This window comes from Eurosta solidaginis, chromosome X (genome assembly GCF_040869045.1).
Source record: "Eurosta solidaginis isolate ZX-2024a chromosome X, ASM4086904v1, whole genome shotgun sequence".
In the NCBI taxonomy this organism is placed as follows: Eukaryota; Metazoa; Arthropoda; class Insecta; order Diptera; family Tephritidae; genus Eurosta; species Eurosta solidaginis.
Genome location: NC_090324.1, coordinates 76,877,690 through 76,899,741, shown reverse-complemented (window position 1 = coordinate 76,899,741; position 22,052 = coordinate 76,877,690). Strand labels below are relative to the sequence as shown.

Genomic DNA, 22,052 nt, shown 5'->3' with positions numbered 1-22,052 from the left:
TTCATTCATTTGTACAAACATATATTTCGACCCGTTTTGTAATGTCTTAAAATGCATTGACTCTTACATACATATTAATACATTCGTACATACATATATTTTGGCTCGCTTTGGTACGGCCTAAGATTCATTGACACATTCATTCATTTGTACAAACATATATTTTCTACACGCCACGGTAACTACGCCATGCACCGTCTGGTAACTTGCACCTTGGTATGTTACTGTTTAAAGCTTGCTCGCCACAAGCCTTTACCTGTATACAAATTATTAACATGATTTACTTATGCTTGCGTTGAAGATTCCACAGCTAATTTTATTTATGCTTAGAATGCAGTTCCCAGAGAACCGAAGGAATATGTATGTAATACACTTCGTTTGTAACTATTAGTGTAAGTAAGTATTTTAGGTTATAAAAATTTTGTATAAAAGAAACAACATTTTAATAAAGAACTCAATTCCGTCCGGTGCCGCTTAATTGGCACTACACCAAATTCAATTATTGCAATTATTACATGGCGATCCTGCCTAAATTGGAATCCGACTGCCTAAAATAGTAGCCTACTGCCTCATTATTGGCATCCTGCGTTATTATTGGCATCCTGATTCATTATTAACATCCTGCCTCATAATTGGCATCCTGCCTCATTATTGGCATCCTGCCTCATTATTGGCATCCTGCCTTATTATTGGCATCATGCTTCATTATTAACATCCTGCCTCATTATTGGCATCCTGCCTTATTATTGGCATCCTGCTTCATTATTAACATCCTGCCTCATTATTGGCATCCTGCCTTACAGCTGCAAACACGGGGAAGAAAACATGAAACTAAATACCGGATTAAGCTCTTTACTGGCGTTATTGCCAGAATTTATACCTTCCATTAAAATGTATTGCACTACCGCCACCAAAAAGGCCACCACCGACGCATAACGAAGTGGAATAAACAAGAGATCCTGTATATGATCACCAGTTGGTTGATAACCGTTTGCATCTGCTACGTATGTCCACGTAACGGGTATACCTTCAGTTGAAATGTATTGCACTACCGCCACCAAAACGACCACCACCGACGCATAACGAAGTGGAATAAACAAGGGATCCTGCAAACTAGAAAGAAGACAAGATCGTGGAGAACGAGGAACAGCCAAACAGAATTAGTTAAGTTATTTTTTTATTTAACTATTTTTAGAAGCATTTGGCAACCTAACGGCGCCAGTTTATGGGCAAAAAGTAGATATTTGCCAATAGCATTAAGAATTTTTTTTCCACCAAAATTTTTAAATGAACGATATAAGTAGTAAGGAAGAATTTTACGTAGTATTTTGGCGTTGTACCCAATTAATTCAGGAAGAAGAAAACAAGCTTGAAAAATTATCAGAAAAAGCAGTAGAAACATTAGAAAAAATTAAACAGGGCCCTAAGGCAATTACCATAGAAGAATATAGGCGTAGAAATCAGCAACATAAAATAGAGGAACAAAAGATTCCAAAACCAGATAAAATCAAAAGAAAGAGAGGAGGTAAAAAATTCAACCTTAGAAAAGCGGTAGCAATTTTGTACCAAAAAATTAATTTATCCACAAACACAGAGGAAAAAATTCGTTTAAAGACAGAAATAAGAAAAATCAAGGGCATATAAAGTAAGCTTTTTCAATGGAGAGTGCATTGCCTAATGACCTTGACTACGAGGCTATCAACCGCACTGTTGATAATTTAGAATTGGAAAATAGTAATTTTAAGAAAGGTATAATATCATTAAAGAAATTAAAAGAACTACGCCGTGCATCGTCTGGTAACTTGAACCTTGGTATGTTACTGTTTAAAGCATGCTCGCCACAAGCCTTTACCTGTATACAAATTATGAACATGATTTACTTATGCTTGCGTTGCAGATTCCACAGCTAATTTTATTTATGCTTAGAATGCAGTTCCCAGGGAACCGAAGGTATATGTATGTAATACACTTAGTTTGTAAGTATTAGTGTAAGTAGGTATTTTAGCTTATAGAAATTTTGTATAAGAGAAACAACTTTTTAATAAAGAACTCAATTCCGTCTGGTGCCGCTTAATTGGCAATACACCAAATTCAATTATTTCAATTATTACACTTGACCTGAAATGAATTTTTTGTATTGGGGTGCGTTCTTCGGTAGAACCTCACAACATACGATAACACCATGAGGGCCCTAGGGAGGTCGGAAAAGCGTTAAAGAATATCGGCAGTATGCAGGGGCGGATTGTGACATTGTGGGGTCTTAGGCTAATGTTACTCGGGGCCCTGTTTTCTATGGTGATGCAGTATATAGTTATCAGGAAAAAAATCAGCTTATAAAAATATTTATTTATCAAAACAAATGTGACAATAAAGAATATTAAATTACAAATCATTCTTTCTGCATTTTCTTCCAGCGAATTCCTTTATTTGCTCATCAACTGTTAAATCCTTTGACGTCAAAATCTTACAACTGATTACTAGCAGTTGTCTCATACAATTTTGCAGTTGTTTTGGAAAAATATAACATTTTACAAGACGGTTCACCACCTAATTTTTAACAAAAATTTTCAAAGTTGGTATCAAGACACGTTTCGACCTCCGATTTAAGAATCCGAAAACAAACATTTACAATTTTATTTCTAATAAAATCTAATTTCATGTGGTTGATGTATTTTGCCAGATTTTTTGTACACACTAATGCAGAAAGCCTTTAGACCCACCCAGGGTTATCTTTACAAATCGCGGCCAAAAGCCGCCAACGCAGAAAGATGTTCTGTGCAAAAAAAAATGTGGATCGGGCCTCATATTTCGGAGCCTCTCGGGCCATTTTGTGGGTTTATGTAAATGTTTTTCGACAGAAGTAAAATTTTTAATTTCTGCTTTCGAATCCTAAAAATGGAGATCGAAACGCGTCTTTAGATACCACCTTTGATAAGAGTTAGATGGTGCACGGGTTCATAAAACGCTACAAAAAAAAAAAAAATTTAAGCTGGTAGTTAAACCTCTTTTAATCAAACAATAACCAGCAATTTTGTACACATTTATAGAAAAACCAACGTTAAAATGAAGGATTACATTGAATAAATTTTTGACTTTATGAAGAGACATTCCGAAGTTGGAAGAGGCTGGCCGCAGTTCAGATGCAGCCAAAATGGGTGAAATTATGCGAACGTGAGTCCCATTGATACTAATCACTACTCCTGGGAATCCTGTTTTAGAGTACAATACAATTTTTGCTATTTGGGTTTTAATCCACTTCCCACAAATATGCTCCTGAATAATATCTAAAACCAGTCCAACACCAAAATCATTTCCACAGCATTTTTGATAGCTGCCATCATCAAGGAATCTGAGTGTGGCGCATAATTTTAAAATAGGGGTACAGCCTTCTCTCGAAAGCGTTTGTGGAAATGGTCCTAAATTTTGTTTACTAAGGAGCAAAATGCTTCCATTCAAATCTGCCAAATAACTTCATTTGAAGCTCAACATTTGTCACTTACGCAAATTCTTACTTGGTGCTAGGTAGTTCCAAGAGATTGGAATGATCACGCGAATGTTTTCCGTATTCGCGACATGTCAATCACCAACATTTTTGCCATTATAAAACAGATTTCATATCATATCCGTTTTGCTTTTAATAACAAAATCACTTTTGCAAATGCTAAACTTTCCGCCACAAATTGATCAGCTGTTCATTTATCTGTCAACTCATCACTTTCTGAAGTTGGCGACTCAATTCAACTTCAACTGAAATAAGTTGTAATTCGTAATACCAAACAAGAGTTGAGTTGTCTGCAAGTTGAGTTGTTTTAATTACAACCCATATAAGTTGAGTTGTACACCGTAATAGGGGCATAAGTCGATCGTTCGACATTGTTGTCATATACTTATTTTTAATATATGACATCCTGGAAAAAGAGCGCTCCGCTTCGCAGGGTGATGGGCAACGTCAAAAAAAATTTTAAAATGGTGTAACAATTAGGAAAAACACCAACAAGTTCCTTTTCATAGATAAGCTTATAAATTGCACTGCAAGAGGTGTAGCAGTCTGATTTAGATTGTAGTAAATATGATTTTAATTGAATGCATTCATTTACTAAATTTTAATCTACGTCATCTGTATAATATTTTACAATATTGCGTACACTTTCCAGATCCACGTTTTCCTGGTTTTTATTCTGCAAATTAAATTGTTTGCTGGTTGTCTCATAGACTTGACCCCTTTTTCTTAAATCCATAATCAGTTTATCCAATGCAACGTTTAGCGTGTCTCTTTTAAATTTTTCTGCACCGCACACTGAGACTTTATCTGTGGACTTATCGGCAAATTTTGAAGTAATTTGTCTCTTGTAAACGTCGCTGTTTCCACTTACTTACTAACTTAATTGGCGCTTAACCGTCTAAACGGTTATGGCCGTCCAACAAGGCGCGCCAGTCGCTCCTTCGCTCCGCCAACCGGCGCCAATTGGTCACACCAAGGGAGTTTAAATCGTTTTCCACCTGGTCCTTCCAACGGAGTGGGGGCCGCCCTCTACCTCTGCTTCCATAGGCGGGTTCCGATAGAAACACTTTCTTGGCCGGAGCATCATCTTTCATTCGCATAACATGGCCTAGCCAGCGCAGCCGCTGCGTTTTAATTCGCTGGACTATGTTGATGTCTGCGTATAGCTCGTACAGCTCATCATTAAATCTTCTTCGGTACTCGCCATCGCCAACGCGTAGAGGTCCATAAATCTTTCGAAGAACTTTTCTCTCGAACACTCCCAAAGCCGCTTCATCTGCTGTTGTCATGGTCCATGCTTCTGCCCCATATAGCAGGACGGGTACGATAAGTGACTTGTAGAGTATGATTTTCGTTCGCCGAGAGAGGACTTTACTTTTCAATTGCCTACCTAGTCCAAAGTAGCATTTATTGGCAAGATTGATTCTTCGCTGGATTTCAGTGCTGATGTTGTTGCTAGTGTTGATGCTGGTTCCCAAATAAACGAAGTCTTTTACTATTTCGAAATTATGGCTGCCAACAGTAGCGTGGTTGCCAAGGCGCATATGCGCTGACTCTTTGCTCGATGACAGCAGGTACTTCGATTTGTCCTCATTCACCATCAAACCCATCTTTACCGCTTCTTTTTCCAGCTTGGAGTAAGCAGAACTAACAGCGCGGGTGTTTAGGCCGATGATATCAATGTCATCAGCATATGCCAGTAATTGCACGCTTTTATAGTATATTGTTCCAGTGCGGTTAAGTTCTGCAGCTAGTATAATTTTCTCCAGCATCAAATTAAAGAAATCGCACGATAGGGGGTCACTCTGTCTGAAACCTCGTTTAGTTTCGAACGGCTCGGAGAGGTCCTTCCCAATTCTGACTGAGCTGATGGTGTTGCTCAACGTCATTTTGCACAGCCGTATAAGTTTTGCGGGGAAACCAAATTCAGACATAGCGGCATATAGGCAGCTCCTTTTCGTGCTGTCGAAGGCGGCTTTAAAGTCGACGAAGAGGTGATGTGTGTCGATTCTCTTTTCACGGGTTTTTTCCAAGATTTGGCGCATTGTGAAAATCTGGTCGATGGTAGATTTACGAGTTCTGAAGCCGCACTGATAAGGTCCAATCAGCCGGTTCACGGTGGGCTTCAATCTTTCGCACAATACACTTGAAAGGACCTTATATGCGATATTAAGAAGGCTGATTCCACGATAGTTGGTGCATTTTGCAGTATCCCCCTTCTTGTGGACTGGGCAAAGAACACTTAGATTCCAACCGTCGGGCATGCTTTCGTCCGCCCATATTTTGCGAAGAAGCTGCTGCATGCGCCTTACCAACTCCTCGCCGCCGAACTTGAATAGCTCCGCAGGCAATCCATCAGCGCCCACGGCCTTGTTGTTTTTCAATCTGGTTATTGCTATTCTAACTTCGTCATAATCGGGCGGGGGGACATATATTCCATCATCATCGATTGCGGGATCGGGTTCTTCATCTCTGCGCGGTGAATTGCTGCCTCCATTTAGGAGAGCAGAGAAGTGTTCCCTCCATAATCTAAGCACTCTCAGGACATCAGTTACAAGGTCGCCGTTTTCATTCCTACAGGAGTTTGCCCCGGTCTTAAAACCTTCCGTCTGTCGCCGTATTTTTTGGTAGAATTTTCGGGCGTTATTCCTGGTGGCTCGCAGCTCAAGCTCCTCGCACTCACGCCTTTCTGCTTCTGCTTTTTTCTTCCTGAAAAGGCGTCTCGCTTCCCTTTTCAACTCACGATAGCGTTCACACACTCCTCTTGTCGCGCTCGCTTTTAACGTAGCCCTGTAGGCAGCGTCTTTTCTTTCGGTTGCAACGCGGCATTCTTCATCATACCAGTTGTTTTTTCGTGGCCGCCGGTAACCAATTTTTTCCTCGGCGGCAGTATGAAGTGCTTTGGAGATATGCTCCCACTGCTCCTGTATTCCTTCAGGATGAGTTGTGCCCTCAGAGAGCAGGTGTGAGAGTCGAGTTGCGAAATCATTGGCAGTCTGTTGTGATTGAAGCTTTTCGACGTCTAGCTTTCCTTGCGTTTTTTGTTCCTTGTTTTTAGCCGCGTTGAGGCGGGCGCGTATTTTGGCTGCAACGAGATAATGGTCCGAATCGATGTTAGGTCCTCGGATCGTTCGCACATCTAAAACACTGGAGGCATGCCGTCCGTCTATCACAACGTGATCGATCTGATTGCGAGTATTTCGATGAGGAGACAGCCATGTAGCTTGATGTATCTTTTTATGCATGAACCTCGTGCTTGATATGACCATGTTTCGAGCACCGGCAAAGTCAATCAGCCTCAGTCCGTTAGGAGAAGTTTCATTGTGTAGGCTGAACTTTCCGACTGTAGGGCCAAAAACACCTTCTTTGCCCACCCTGGCGTTAAAGTCGCCAAGCACGACTTTTATATCATGACGGGGGCAGCGCTCGTATGTGCGTTCTAATTGTTCATAAAAAGTGTCTTTCACCTCATCGTCTTTCTCCTCTGTCGGCGCATGGGCGCAGATGAATGATATATTAAAAAATTTTGCTTTTATTCGAATAGCGGCGAGACGCTCGTCCACAGGCGTGAACGCCAGCACTTGGCGACAAAGTCTCTCTCCCACCACGAATCCGACGCCGAAACTGCGCTTATTCGCATGGCCACTCCAATATATGTCACAATTTTTGATCTTCTTTCTTCCTTGCTTCGTCCAACGCATTTCTTGGATGGCGGTGATGTCAGATTTTGCTTTGACGAGGACATCAACCAGCCGGGCATCTGCACCAATCCCATTCAGGGAGCGGACGTTCAGGTGCATGCCCTCAATTCATTGTCCTTCAAACGTTTGCCATGGTCGTCATCAATAAAGAGTGTATTTATCCGAGGCTTGTTGTTATATTTCATTGGAGTATGGTTTTACGTGGCGGGTCCCAAGCCCAGCGCACAACCCGCTCAGCGGGGGTGAAAATATTACTTGGCACGTTTATATAGCGAGCCGCTTGCTCCAAGACAGACGCCCGCTTGCAGCCGCACCTAGAGGTGTACAGACGCTGCCGATGAAATCTCCCCCGGCTAGCCCTTAAACCGATTATGTCAGAGTGGCCTAGCCAGGTTGTCGCCTTCTCACATTAGCTCATCGCTAAACGGGTGTTTAGCGGCTACCCAGAGGATACTTGGCCGCAACCGACCGGCAGTAGTGAGCTGCTTGAACCGCATGCAAAAGAATCGCTCTGGCCATTCCCAGGTGAATGGTGGTCAGAAGCTTTCCCCACTTTCGTGGACTTCTACACACGGCCCCACCCTCGCTGTTTCCACACTAGTGCTTAATTTTTTAGCTTTCTCTTCGTCTCTTTTAGCTTACTCTTTCAACGAAGCAATTATATTTATTGCCTTCGCAAATATTTAAGCCAGGGCTCTATATTCTTTTATTTACTACATGAAATCTCTCCAAAATTTCTTCCCATAATGTGATTAAAATTGTAAATGAGAGTTTCGCCAGTTTATTAAATAAACTTCGTGCATATTTTCGCTAAAAGTTTTTAAAATTTTCATTATTTCAGAATAATGATTTTTTGACAGCCTCATAATGAGAAGACCATCTGGTTTGGCTTAAACTTTTTAACGTAAATTTTAGTTGCATTTCACGATGTAACAATTCCCACCTATGGGTTGAAGATGAAAAGAAAACATATATTTTTGTTTCACCACTCCAAAAAAATTTACAATTTCGGTTGCAACTTTAACACATTCTCCACCAACTAGGTTAAGGGAATGTGCAGCACATGGTAAATAATCCGCACTTATTTTTTTTTTAATTAATTCTTGGACACCTTTGTACTGACCCGACATATTGGCTGCGTTGTCATACGACTGTCCCCTACAATTATACAGTATCAGCCCATTTTTTTCTAAAAAGTCTTGTAGAATATTAAATAAGTGTAAACTAGTATGACTACTAATTTTGATGAACGAGACACATCTTTCGTACACATTTCTCTGAAAACAGTATCGTAATACAATAGCAAGTTGGTCATTGTGAGACAGATCTGGAGTTGAATCCATCACGATTGAAAAATACCTTGTGTCGTCGTTATTAACTTGATTTATAATTTGTTTCAGTATCTGTTTGTCCATAATATTGTAACGAATTTAGAGAAATTCCGCTTATTTGCAACCTTGTACTAACGTTCGTATCACTAAACTGTTGAATAAATAACTCCAATATTCAATAATGCAAAATGGCCTTTATTAAAGTACTTCACAATAACAGTGATACTTCACAACCAATAGCTTGCTTAAATCAAACTGATTACCGTGCCTTTACTGTTGCTGCTTTTTATACTCTGTGATTCCTCGTTGCATACTTCTAGGCTTTTCTATTCTAGAATTTTCTAGTTAGTTATCAGCTATAAAATTACTCAGCTGTAACTACAGATGCAGGATTTTATAGACACTTGCCATTGCCATATAGACTATATCATTGCATACTTTCAGGAGTATCTCAGATTTATGCATGTGGATGTTCGTTGCTTCTCCGCTGCCGTGTACGTACATATGTGTAGACATAATGATTGAATTATTTATATGCATACAAGTCACTGCTTAGCATCGGCTTAGAGATGATAGTATCCCTTAGTGCTGCTAATATTCGTTCCAATATCAATAACTTACTCATATACTGTGCGTCTTGTATGGCATTCGTATTTAAGTTTTATTGGTGGTTGGGGCCCTTTCCATCCACGGGGCCCTGGGCTGAAGCCCAAAAAGCCATTAGGTAGATCCGGCTATGGTAGTATGTACGGTTGTCGTCGCGCAGGTCTTCGTTCTCTTTTCCTCTTCGGAGGTGTTGTAGGTATTTTCTTGTGTTGGCCATTGAGAATTGTCTTCTTGTAACCAAGAAGGTCCCTGCCACCACAACGAATTGTTAAGCAAATCAGACGCAGGTAATGCTCTACTGCCTAAATCCGCTGGGTTTGGTTCTGAGTTTACGTGGAACCAGTCCTTATTTCCGACCATGTGGATGATTTTGGTCATCCGATGTGCAACGAAGGTGGACCAGGAACAGGGCGGTTTCCTTATCCATGCGAGCACTATGGTTGAATCCGTCCATAGACGTAGTTTTACGGTTCCCATTCTGATGTTCCTAAAAATGGATTCGGTTATTTCTGCTCCAGAGTTCTAGACGTAGAAGTGATATAGTCTTCACTGGGGCCACTCGGGTTTTGGCTAGCCAGAGATCTATTAAAAATTTTTCGTCCCTTTTGACGCGCATGTAGATTGCTGCTGCATCCGATGCATCGCAAAACCCATGTATTTCGATGTCGTCCTCTGGCGTGAAATTGACCCATCGCGGTATCTTAATATTATCTATCTGCATACGCACACGCTCCATAGTGCAGGCACCATCGGTGGTTGCGAGCCTGTAACGAAAGCCTTTGATCATAGGCACTGTTTGAAATAAATGGCAGCATGTAGGTATCTGTGACTACGTGTGATGTGCCCAGGTTCGTGTGTTAGGCGCAATGTTGCAACGACTGTCGCAACTGCACAGTGGCAACATTGTGCCTGGAGTAGATACAATGTTGCTGATGGCGAACTAAATGTATCTGTGTAGGTGTTAGTTTGTGTAGGCGTTTAAGTGTATGAATGTATGAGTGTGTGGATGCGTAAATGAGAATACGGGAAAGCTGAAAGATTGTTTTGCACGTATAGGTAAAAAATGTCCGTTCTAAGTAACGTTCTCTGCCACGGCGGTAGCTATAAAAGGGCACAACGTTAGCCAACGGACAAAGTATTATTTTATCAGTGCCCAGGGTGAGTGAGTGCAGTTAATGAAAACTTTGTTCAGTGGTGTGCGCGCCGAAAAGTTTTTCGCGAAACGTGAATAATAAAGGCGCAGGAAGGGATATAGGCCAAGGATATCGGGCCAATCACCAAGCGGGTTCCGACGCAAGACAGTAGCAGAAGTTCCAGGTAAGTCTAATGGTTTTCTTTGCCATTGGATTTTGTTTTTTTTATCTTCCTCCAACTTGGCATCCCCACTGGGAAGCTGGCTTCGATATAGCCAATTTTCCAAGCAAGCTGAAAGCAAACTTGCATGCATGTATGCACGCCTTCATACAGACATCTCGCTGAGTATATAGTCATGCAGACAACAAATATTATTACCCTCACCAATTTTTAATGCTAGAAACTCTGCAGGAATAAGGTTTTTTTGTATCTTAACGGGGCACTCCCTGCTGGAAATCACCACTGGGCACTCATTGAAAATTTCGGTTTCCGGCCTGAAGGCTAAATTGGCGACATACCGTCCAACGACAACTACATCACCTTTTAAATTGACGACACACTGCCCAACAACAACTACACCACGTTTTCAAATTGGCGACATACTGTCCAACAACAAGTACCTCACCTTTTTATATTGGAGGCTCAACACCTGCAACAACAACTACCATTGGCTTTCACCAACAACTACACCATTTTCGACAACAACAATTGCGACGCATATTCACCGCTGGTAACCACAACTTCCACCTGTGACATAGGCAGCGGCAACAATAACACTCTCTCCTATTGGCGACCACACATATTTGCATCCGCCATACATCGCCACGACCACACCTACCATTACAAATTTTTATACAGGCCTGCAAAAGACTACCACAACAACTATAATATTTGGTTATAACGCTGGAGAAAAGGTGCCGGCGACACTGAAATAACTACAACATCACCACTGGACAACATCAGACTGGAGGAGTAACACAGTCCGCGAGATACATTTTTTTTACCTTTTTATTATTTAATTATTGTTACCGTCTCTTTCGTTTGTGCATACTTATAATTAGAAGAAGTATTGATATCTGGACAAAAGGGCATAAGTAGGCATAAACGCCTCGAAGTTAGTAAGGAGAGTTCAAATTTTTAATAAATTAGGTATTTTTTTTTTTAATTACGGGGCAGGCATACAGTTGTTCCAGCCACTCCTAGAGGCGATATAACTTCATAAACTGATAGGCAGTTTTTTTGTTTCTTCTCCACTTTTGCTATTTTTCGCATTATAAGAATTTCCAATCGAGAGAATTCTTGCACTCTCATTTGCTTATGGTTTTTGAACATTTGGGCTCGCAAATTTTCGTTTTTCTTGTTCTTTCCTCCATTCTCTTTTTTTCACCACTTTTTCGATATCGAAAATTTCGAAAAACCGAAGAAGTGCGTTAATTCATTACCAAAGGCGGATAAAGCGAAGAAACTAATAGAAAACTAGTAAAATGTTGGACAATGGGCGTAGCACCGCCCACTTTTAAAAGAAGGTAATTTAACAGTTTAGCAAGCTATAATTTGGCAGTCGCTGAAGATATCACGGTGTAATTTGGCAGGAACGTTATCCTTTCCTATATGTATGCTAATTAAAAATTAGCAAAATCGAATGCGAACACGCCCACTTTTTAAAAAACAATGTTTAAGTCAAATTTTAACAAAAAATTGAATATATTTACAGTATATAAGTAAATTATTCAACTCCAGTAATGATATGGTGCAACAAATACAAAAAGAAAAGAAAATTTCAAAATGGGCGTGGTTCCGCCTGTGAAAACCTCAAAAATTACAGGCTTTCGGGGCCTCCACAAACTTCCAGTTATGAACTGAAATTATAATAATTTATATATAATGAACTTACCTATAGTTATATACATATACTTTTCAATTATAAAATGAATTATAAAAATTTATACAAATTAAATGAATTTACTTATACATATATGTACCTACATTTGGAATTAAATATACTATCATGCAAACATTTTAAAACATATATAATGATAATACATTTACAATATATAATTATACATAGGAGATGAAAACTTTTATCGCGGAGTGTAAGAACCCACATAATACATACTTACGTATAAGCGAACACACATGCGTACAAATATATATTTAGTAATCTTAGCTTAGTTTTAAGAAATTTCATTGTAAATCAACGGAAGCCGACTAAAAAAATGGTATAAAAGGAGCGGCAAATTCATAAGCAAGGCACTCTTGGCTTAGAAGTCGTAGAGTGAGCTATATAGTGGGCTGTGTCAAACATCCACTACGGAGCAGCTGGTGGTGTCAAACTTCAGCTGTTTATGCTAGGTATACCGCCGAGTCGTGTAAAACGCTCGACGACTACGTATTTATTAGGGATCCGGTGAGTTGTGTAAAACGCTCACCGATTACGTATTTTACTAGGGATCCGGTGAGTTGTGTGAAACGCTCACCGATTACGTATATTCACTAGGCATACTACCAAGGCGTGTAAAACACTCGGTGATTAACCATATTATAGTCACATACATATATATATGTATATAGATTTTATTATTGATTGAAATAAATCATCATTTTATAACGTTAACTAACATCTTTTATTGCATAGGCGAACCCATTCGCTGAGTTATACCCCAGCTATAAACCCGACTAACGGGGTTCGTTACAATTGGCGCTCCAGCAGGGACCCTTATACATATAAGGGGACATATATTTTATTTCATCGGGAACATATAAAAAGATAACATGGTCTAGGTAAATTGGATTTATTACCTGAAGAAGGAAGATCTTTTGACATACGCGGCCGAGTTTGGATTCAACAACAGCGGAACCGTCGATGAGTTGAGGAAGGAGTTCGCCCAATTTTTTAACCAAAATCCGAGCTACGAAACACGTTTCGCAGAGTTGGAAACAAAGCATTCGAAAACAACATTAACCACAAATCAAGAAGGTCAAGGCAACAGTGGAACCGCTTCCGGAAGTCGACCAGCGACCCCGGTCAACAACACTGAAAGCGTAAGCATACCTACGATACCTAATATGTCATATCAATTTGCAGGACAACTGACCCAACCTCCGTCTACCGTCTGCGTAATGGACCGAGCACGAAAATGGGAAATTAAGTACGATGGCAAAGGTGACCCACTGAGTTTCGTCGAGAGAGTAGAAGAGCTGGCGGAGGGATATGAAGTAGACCTTAATTCGCTCCCGCGAGCGCTACCAGAATTATTCAAGGACCGAGCCCTGGTATGGCTGCGGAACACTAATCGTCACTGCAGCGAATGGAACAGTTTTAAACACGACTTTTTACGCTTCTTCTTGAGCGCATCATACTTCGAAAGGCTGGAAGACGAGATACGTCAGCGAACACAACGACCACGAGAGTCGTTCAAGGATTACGTTTTGGAACTACAGAACCTTATGAGACACGCGAACCTCACCGAGGAACAAAGACTGCAAAGAATATACCGAAATTGCCGCAGTGAGTATCAATTATATATAAAACGAACTGAATTTCAGACGCTCGAAGTCTTGGTGGGTCTGGCAGAGGACTTCGAAAATATCACGAATGGCAGAGATGCGCCACTCTCTAGTGGCAAGAGCACTTCCAGCAAGGCGTCCAGATGACCGGCATTTTTTCATACAAGAATTACCAGATGTATAGCCTAATAGCAGGATTGGCAATGGCAATACACAGCGAAGTAACCCACCAACAAAACAAACGTATACGAATCCCAGGGCCGCGTGCAGGCGATGTGGTGAAAACGGACATCGTGCTATGCGTGCCTCAAAGAACGTCGAGACTTTTGTTGGGAATGTGGTCGGTTCGACATTCTCACAAAAAATTGTTGCCGCGCATCATCGGGAAACGACCGGAGACTCGATCAGAGCCGAGGGGTGGGGTCTCCAGCAATACAAATTCGGGAAGTCTAACTATTTTGGCCGACGTAAAGATAAATGGCTGCAAAGTAACAGCAACAGTAGATACAGGGGCGACAAGGAGTTTGTGAGTGAGACATGTTCGAGGAGATTAGGTAAGGCGATTTTGAAACAGGTACGAAGCCGAGTGGTATTGGGCGATGGTAGAGTCAGCACGATAAAGGAAGCAATGGTGGCAGACGTAGAGATCGAGAAAGAGAAGTACAACAGCGAAATAATCGTTCTTCCAGGGCTAATAGAAGAAGTTGTCATCGGCATGGACATACTTGCCAGGGCAAACACATCATTAAGTTTCGGCGGTCACACGGTAACGCTACAAGCAGAAGAGGCAAGCAAAGACACGGTTATGTGCAGGACAATAACTGAGGCAGGCGAGCCCGATGTAAACGATATGGAAGGACTAACTACGGACCAACAAAGCCCGTCTGAAAACACTACAAGAGTTAAGGATTTCCTAGACGAACAGATTCTTAGTTTCGAAAATATAACTGGTACCTCAAATATCACGGCGCATAAAATAATCATGCGTGATGATCGGCCGATAAAACAAAGATACTTTCCACGGAATCCGAAGATGCAGCAAACCATTGATATGGAGATAAACGAGCTATTGGAGAAGGGATGCATCGAGCCATCGCGAAGCCCGCATAGTGCACCGATCGTACTCGTAAAGAAGAAGAATGGTAAGTGGAGGTTATGTATAGACTATCGCCAGCTCAACGCACGCTCAGTCCCCGATGCATACCCACTACCGCGGATCCAACACATACTAGACCGGCTAAGAAACGCGAAGTACATAAGTAGCCTGGATCTGAAAAACGGCTACTGGCAGATCCCTATGGAGGAAGGAGTAAGCAATATACGGCGTTTACTGTACCTGGACGCGAGCTGTTTCAATGGCGCGTGATGCCATTTGGGCTTCATCACCCGCAACATTTCAACGGGCATTAGATCAAGTAATCGGCCCCGAATTAGAACCGAACGCATTCGCATACCTAGATGACATCATAATTACAAGTTCAACGCTAGAGGAGCATATTAAACATCTAACGGAAGTGTTTAAACGCCTACGAAAAGCAAATTTAAGAATCAACGCCGAAAAGTGCGAATTTTTCAAGAAGCAGCTGAAGTATCTGGGACATGTCGTAAGCGAAAAGGGTACACAAACGGACACAGATAAAGTAGCAGCGATTAAGGAATTGCAAGCACCAACAAACGTAAGAGAATTAAGACGATTTTTAGGTGTTATATCTTGGTACCGGCGATTCTTACCAGAGTTTTCAAAAATAGCGCATCCGCTGACAACCATGTTAAAGAAGGGTAACAGATGGAAATGGACCGAAACCCAAAAAACAGCATTTCAGACCCTGAAATATTCACTCACCGAAGCACCAGTACTGGCGTGCCCAGACTTTACACGAAGATTCACATTACAAACATACGCGAGCGATTTTGGACTAGGAGCAGTCCTCACACAGGAGCTAGACGACGGAGAGCGGGTAATCTCGTACGCTAGCCGCCGCCTCAACAAAGCAGAAATTAATTATTCACCCACGGAGAAAGAGTGCTTAGCCATTGTATGGGCTATACGCAAAATGCGACCATATCTGGAAGGCTACGAATTCACGGTAATCACGGACCACTTATCATTGAAATGGTTGAACGCCATCGAAAGTCCTTCGGGACGTATTGCGAGAAGGGCGTTGAAGTTACAACAATACTCGTTCGATGTACAGTACAGGAAAGGTAAGCTGAACGTAGTAGCGGATGCATTGTCACGACAGCCGCAAGACGCACAACTCAACAGATGGGAACACGAAAACGAAATATCGTGTAAATGGCTTGAAAAAAGGAAGGAGGAAGTTAAACGAAACCCGGAGAAGTTTCCAGACTACATAATTGAAATCAGTGAGTTATATCGGCACATAGCAGTTCAGATCGACGATCAAGACGCGATCCCGTGGAAACTATGTGTAGCGAAACCACAACGCGGTAAAGTATTACAGGAAGTGCACGACAGTCCAAGCGCCGGACACATGGGTATCCGGAAGACAATAGCTCAAGCAGCCACAAGGTACTACTGGCCAGGAATGTTTCGCGACATAAAATGGTATGTACAACAATGCCCAACCTGTCAAATTTACAAGCATAATCAACAGCATGCAGCGGGTAAAATGTTAACCCAAATTCCAGAAGAACCGTGGGCAACGGTGAGCGCAGATTTCGTTGGACCATTACCACGTTCAAAGCACGGCAATACCATGGTTCTAGTATTTCTAGATCGCTTCACCAAGTGGGTAGAAATCGTATCATTGCGTAAGGCAACAGCGGATAGCCTCATCAAAGCATTTAGAGAGCGTATATTATCACGATTTGGAGTCCCGAAGGTCATTATTACAGACAACGGCGCCCAGTTCAGAGAACAGCGCATCTAAACGAGCTTAAACCATTTTACGAAAACAAGTTAATCAACGGGAGAAGCGAAAGCGCAACAAAACGCTCCACAGATGCCCATCTACATCTTTGCAAATACAACCGAAGAGTAAATCACCGAAAACGACAAAGGAAGGCGTAGCACGACGGTAAATCACAAAAGGAACAAGTTTCATAAATTTCACTCATTGCCCTAATAAGTATTACAATTACATTATTTTTATTTTCTATAATATTATTATTAGTTTTAATAATAATGCTCTAATAATCATAATAGCACTATTTATGATCATAGTAATAATCACAATAATAGTAACATTTATATTATCGGTAACAAAATTTTTCGGCAACCTCAATTTGGTACACGCCAAAACAACGCTTATCGAGGTTAATGAAATTCATTTAGTTGGTCTTGATTTGATGAATCCTTTAACTCTGTTACCTGCTTTGGGAACCTCGAACGCGATGACCCCTGGGTACGCTTATGGTGAACGGCTCTACTCGTCGGAGTGGGTGGGTTGCCTTAGGTCTTCATCTCACAGCGCTGAGAATAAAGAAAAATTAAATTACTTATGTACTCAGGTGTAAGACATGGAGTATGATCCGCATCACCCTAAATTCTTGGTAGCTTACTATGCGCTCGAATCCATTGCTCACATTCTGGTTTGCCTTATGCACACATTTCTAAATGACTTAATCTTTATTACAACTATGTGGTGCATCGATTTTGGGTGCCTAGAGTAAAAGGAGTCGTAGCCACATTATCGAGCATTTATATATTAATACAATCAATTGCCTGGCTGTTTCGCACACTTAGCATACGTAAAATCATATAAAAGTTATATGAATCGATTCGTATGGATCAGCCGCAGTGCATAGGCCTATTTTTGTTAACAAGTATTACTCTATTTGTTTATAATTAATAGCAAAGGTTTTTCTGCAAATTCGAACAATCTCTCCATATATCGAAATTTGCTTTCGTGCACAAAAGCGCACCATCTGTAGGACCAATTATGAAGCGCCCTAATTTGAAATTCAAAGACATAAACCTACTATGTAACCGCGCTCAATTCGAAATTCAGAAAGCTGCGTAGTCGTGTTGCTCAAATGGGTCACCTACATACATATGCGTACGTGCCAGACGGTGAAAGAATAAAACATGATTTCCCATTGTTGCCACTTACCTATAGTGGCCTCTACCAAAATACTAAAAAATGTATCCAAAATAATTTGTAGCGTACAAAAAACCTTGAATAGAATTAATTAAATTAACACGTAAATACATAGGTCTTTATTTAACAGATTCTGTTTTTTATTTTAGCTGCTTTAAAAAAAAAAAAAAAAAACATGAAATCACAAGTAATGAGTTAGTTTTGTTGAAAGTAACTAAATTTATTTATAACAATTAATGGCAAATTTGCCCGAAAATGTTTTTGCATTTGCAGATTTAATCATTTTAGATAAAGTACGTCTTATAGTGAACAAAAAAAATAAGTTTGCTCCAAAAATATAACAATAAATTTTTTATATTGTCTTTTATGCTAATTTATTTTATTTTATTATATATTCTTTTATTTCAACTTAGTTTATTATTTAAATGAAACTTGACTGAATCGGAAAATTTCACATTGTATATTAAACGAAAAAAAAAAACGTCCCAAAAATGTTTTTGGTTTTAGGTCAAAACGGCAACCGCCATCATAGGCCTTTTTCCCATTTCAAAACTATAAATCATTGTAGATAAAACAAGTGTGATATCTTATCCGTCAACTGCCTGAGAGGATGTTCAATATGGCTACTTTTTAGCGTTTTGACAGGGTGTTCAATATGGTCGTGCATACGGCCGGCTATCTTCAGCGGTTGATGGAAAGAGATACAAAATGAGACAGCGATAGTCAATTACAAATCAGTGATCCATTCTATTTGTAATTTTGACGTCTATGCAGAAGTTATCACACTTTTCTTATCAACAACTGAATATTGTACCAAAATAAAACGCAATGTACCGTACTATCTATATATTAATACGCTAACAAATTTTCCATACAATCAACTGACACACTGTTTCGCATACTTAGCATACGTAAAATCATATAAAAATTATATGAATCGATTCGTATGGATCAGCCGCAGTATATAGGCCTATTTTTGTTAACAAATATAGTATTGACATTAAATTTATCACCAAATATGTAGACGACATTTTTGCAATAGTGAAACGCAAAGACGTCAATATAATCCTCGAGACACTAAACAAATACCACCACAAACTACAATTTACAATAGAAATGGAAGAAAATGAGAGCATCCCTTTTCTAGATGTTCGCATACACAAATCCAACAACAGTATTACTTTAAATTGGTACTCGAAGCCGACATCCGCTGGTCGCCTGATTAATTTTTTATCCTCCCAACCAAGAAAGTATAAAATCAATACAGCGAAGAATCTGTTACGAAAAATAATGAGGATTAGCCACGAAAAATTCCATGAAACTAATATAGAAAAAATACACACAATCTTGAAAAATAATAATTACCCCGACCACTTGATACATGAACTAATAAACCAGGAAATCATGAAAAATAGCAACACCCACAATAAACCACAAAATGCAACAACAGAAGTAAAGAAATATTACAGCGTCACATATATCCCAAAGCTTAGTACAATAGACCACAACATACTAAAAGAACAAAACATCACCTTAGCCTACAAATCCAACAACGTATTATCCAAAATTTACACAAGAACAAAAGATCCAATAGACAAGCTATAACAAAACAATGTGATATACAAAATAGAATGCAATGGAAAAGAGAACGAAAACTGTGATAAGATTTATATCGGAACTACGAAACGAGAGCTTGGTATATGAATAGCCGAACACAAAGCAGACGTGAAAAAACAAAAGCCAAGCACTGCGCTCTCCCAACACATAATAAGCAGTGGCCATACAGCTGATTTTAACAACACCAAAATTATTGATAAGGCAAAACGAGAATTGACCAGATACAGATTGGAAAGCTTGCACATATTTAGAAATAGAGAAAAGACGATCAACAAAAAAGAAGACTACGACTGCATGGGCGCTGCATACATGTTATGTTTAAGTAATAATTTTAGTAATGACAAAACTACCACGCAAGGTGGTACGGATAATTAATCTTTAAGTGTTCGTACTGTTTATTGTTATTTTAAGTGAAATTGGTTGTTCTACATGTTAAATGTCATGAATGTTTATACATATACAATAATGTTTGTTATCTTTTTATGAAAAATAAATAGTGTAGCCCCTGATGATGCTGAAATATTCAGCGAAACGTTGGGCAAGAAGGTGAAATAAAGCGCTTATTTGCACCAAACATAATTAGGTCTAACTAGCCTACGATCTTTACTAATATTCAATTAAAACTGGCTGCAAAAACAATAAAATTTATTTATAACAATAAATGGCAAACTTGCCCGAAAATGCTTTTGAATTTGCAGATTTAATCCTTAATTTAGAAAAAGTACGTCTTATACTGTACAAAATAAAAATTTGTTACAAAAATATAACATAAAATTTTTTTATATTGTCTTTTATGCTAATTTATTTTATTTCTTATTTTATTTTATTATATATTCTTTTATTTCAACTTAGTTTATTATTACTTAAATTCAGCTTGACTGAATCGGAAAATTTCACGTTGTATATAGAAAGAAAAAAACGTCTCAAAAACGTTTTTGATTTTAGGTAAAAACGGCAACTGGCATCATAGCGGCCGTATTGCATAGGCCATATATTACTTAATATCTATATATTAATACGCTAACAAAATTTCCATTCAATCAATTGACAGGCTGTTTCGCATACTTATTATCTATATATATATCTATTATAATATCTAGTTGCTTTTGTTGCTGGGTATTCAGTGACGCCACTCCCTTGGAACTAGTTTCTAATGTATTTAGGTGACCGCATTGGGTCTCAATCTTCACTTTTATATCGAACTCATTCCAAAAATCCATACCGCAAATGGCTGATTGAGTTATATATGGGACTATCAAAAATTCTATGTGTTTATTTTGACCATTATAGTTAACGGCTACTGTTATTATACCACTTATTTGTTGTCGCTGACCATCAGCTGTTTTCACATAGCCACTAAAGGCTGGGGAAGTGGAGTTCTGCTCTAAAATTGTTTTGGGCAACTGGCCTCCTATTACGCTTTTATTCGCGCCGCTATCTAATAATGCTAACACATTTTCACCTTTAATATTAATTTGTATATAAGGCCTAATGTCAGAGATTTTATACACAATAGCTGAGATGACGAATTTTAAATTCGTTAGCGTTATAAACGATTTATTAATGAACAACTTTGAAAGAAAACGCAAAAAGATAACAATTCAAATAACATTAGTTACTTAAGTAAATCGACTGCTGAGTCTAATATTATTCTATGGTGGCAGCGACACGTCGATGAAGTACACACGAACACGGAGAAGTATGCCTACTATGTGCTAGTGGACGGACAACTCTACCTCCACATTCCATGCCGATCCCATGACGAGGATACAGTGCCGTGGAAGTTATGCATACCAACCCCGCTCCGACAGGGTGTACTAGAAGAAAACCACGACACATCAAGCGCGGCACACATGGGTATTCGCCGGACGGTAGCAAGGATCGCCAACCGCTATTATTGGCCAGGGATGTTTCGCGACATCAGCCGTTACGTACGCCAATGCGAGTCTTGCCAAAAGTATAAGGAGGGACAACAGAAACCAGTCGGGAAAATATCCTCGTATCACCTACCAAAGGCCGGAGGGGGCGTTTCCGCAAAACTGGCGCCCAAATACGACGGCCGGTACCAAATCTTGGGATACCTATCACCAGTTATCGACCAACTTCGAAAAATCGACGGAGGGAAAGACAAAACGGCGAACATCAGCGAATTAAAATCGTACCACGCGGCCGAGACCGCAGCACTATAGCTAAGCCTACAGGAAAAGAAAAATTGTCTTTGTACAAGAAGGACCCAGCAGCCGGTACCATTTTTTTCATTCTATCACTGACCAGAGAAGGGACAACACCCATATAATTTTTTTCATTCTATCATTGACCAGCGAAGGGACAACACCCATATCATTTTTTTTTCATCCTATCAATGACCAGCGAAGGGACAACGCCCAATACCATTTGTCATTCGATCACTGACCGTCAAAGTGACAACACCGCTTACCATCAAGACAGAGATTTTAATAGACCGAAATTTAACATGGAGCAACAACGCAAGTGGCTTGAAAGCGTGAAACGCGTACGCGAACGTATCGGGGAAGAACAGACGAAACGGCCTAGGATCATGAGGCGGGGACTAGCAAATGAGACCACTCGA

The 22,052-nt window shown here is 39.9% G+C and overlaps 1 protein-coding gene across 7 annotated transcripts in view; it reads right to left on the bottom strand.

Annotated features, from left to right (window-relative positions):
• Positions 1-22,052, bottom strand: part of LOC137234260 (probable serine/threonine-protein kinase DDB_G0272254) — a 390,295-nt gene that overhangs the window by 47,306 nt on the left and 320,937 nt on the right. The window contains exon 3 of one of the 7 annotated variants that reach the window (XR_010947748.1): positions 17,199-17,217. The exons of the other annotated variants lie outside the window; for them this stretch is intronic. The gene's annotated coding sequence lies outside the window, so the exon portion shown is untranslated. Of the gene's footprint in view, positions 1-17,198; positions 17,218-22,052 lie in introns of those variants that run through there. 7 annotated transcript variants of the gene reach the window in all.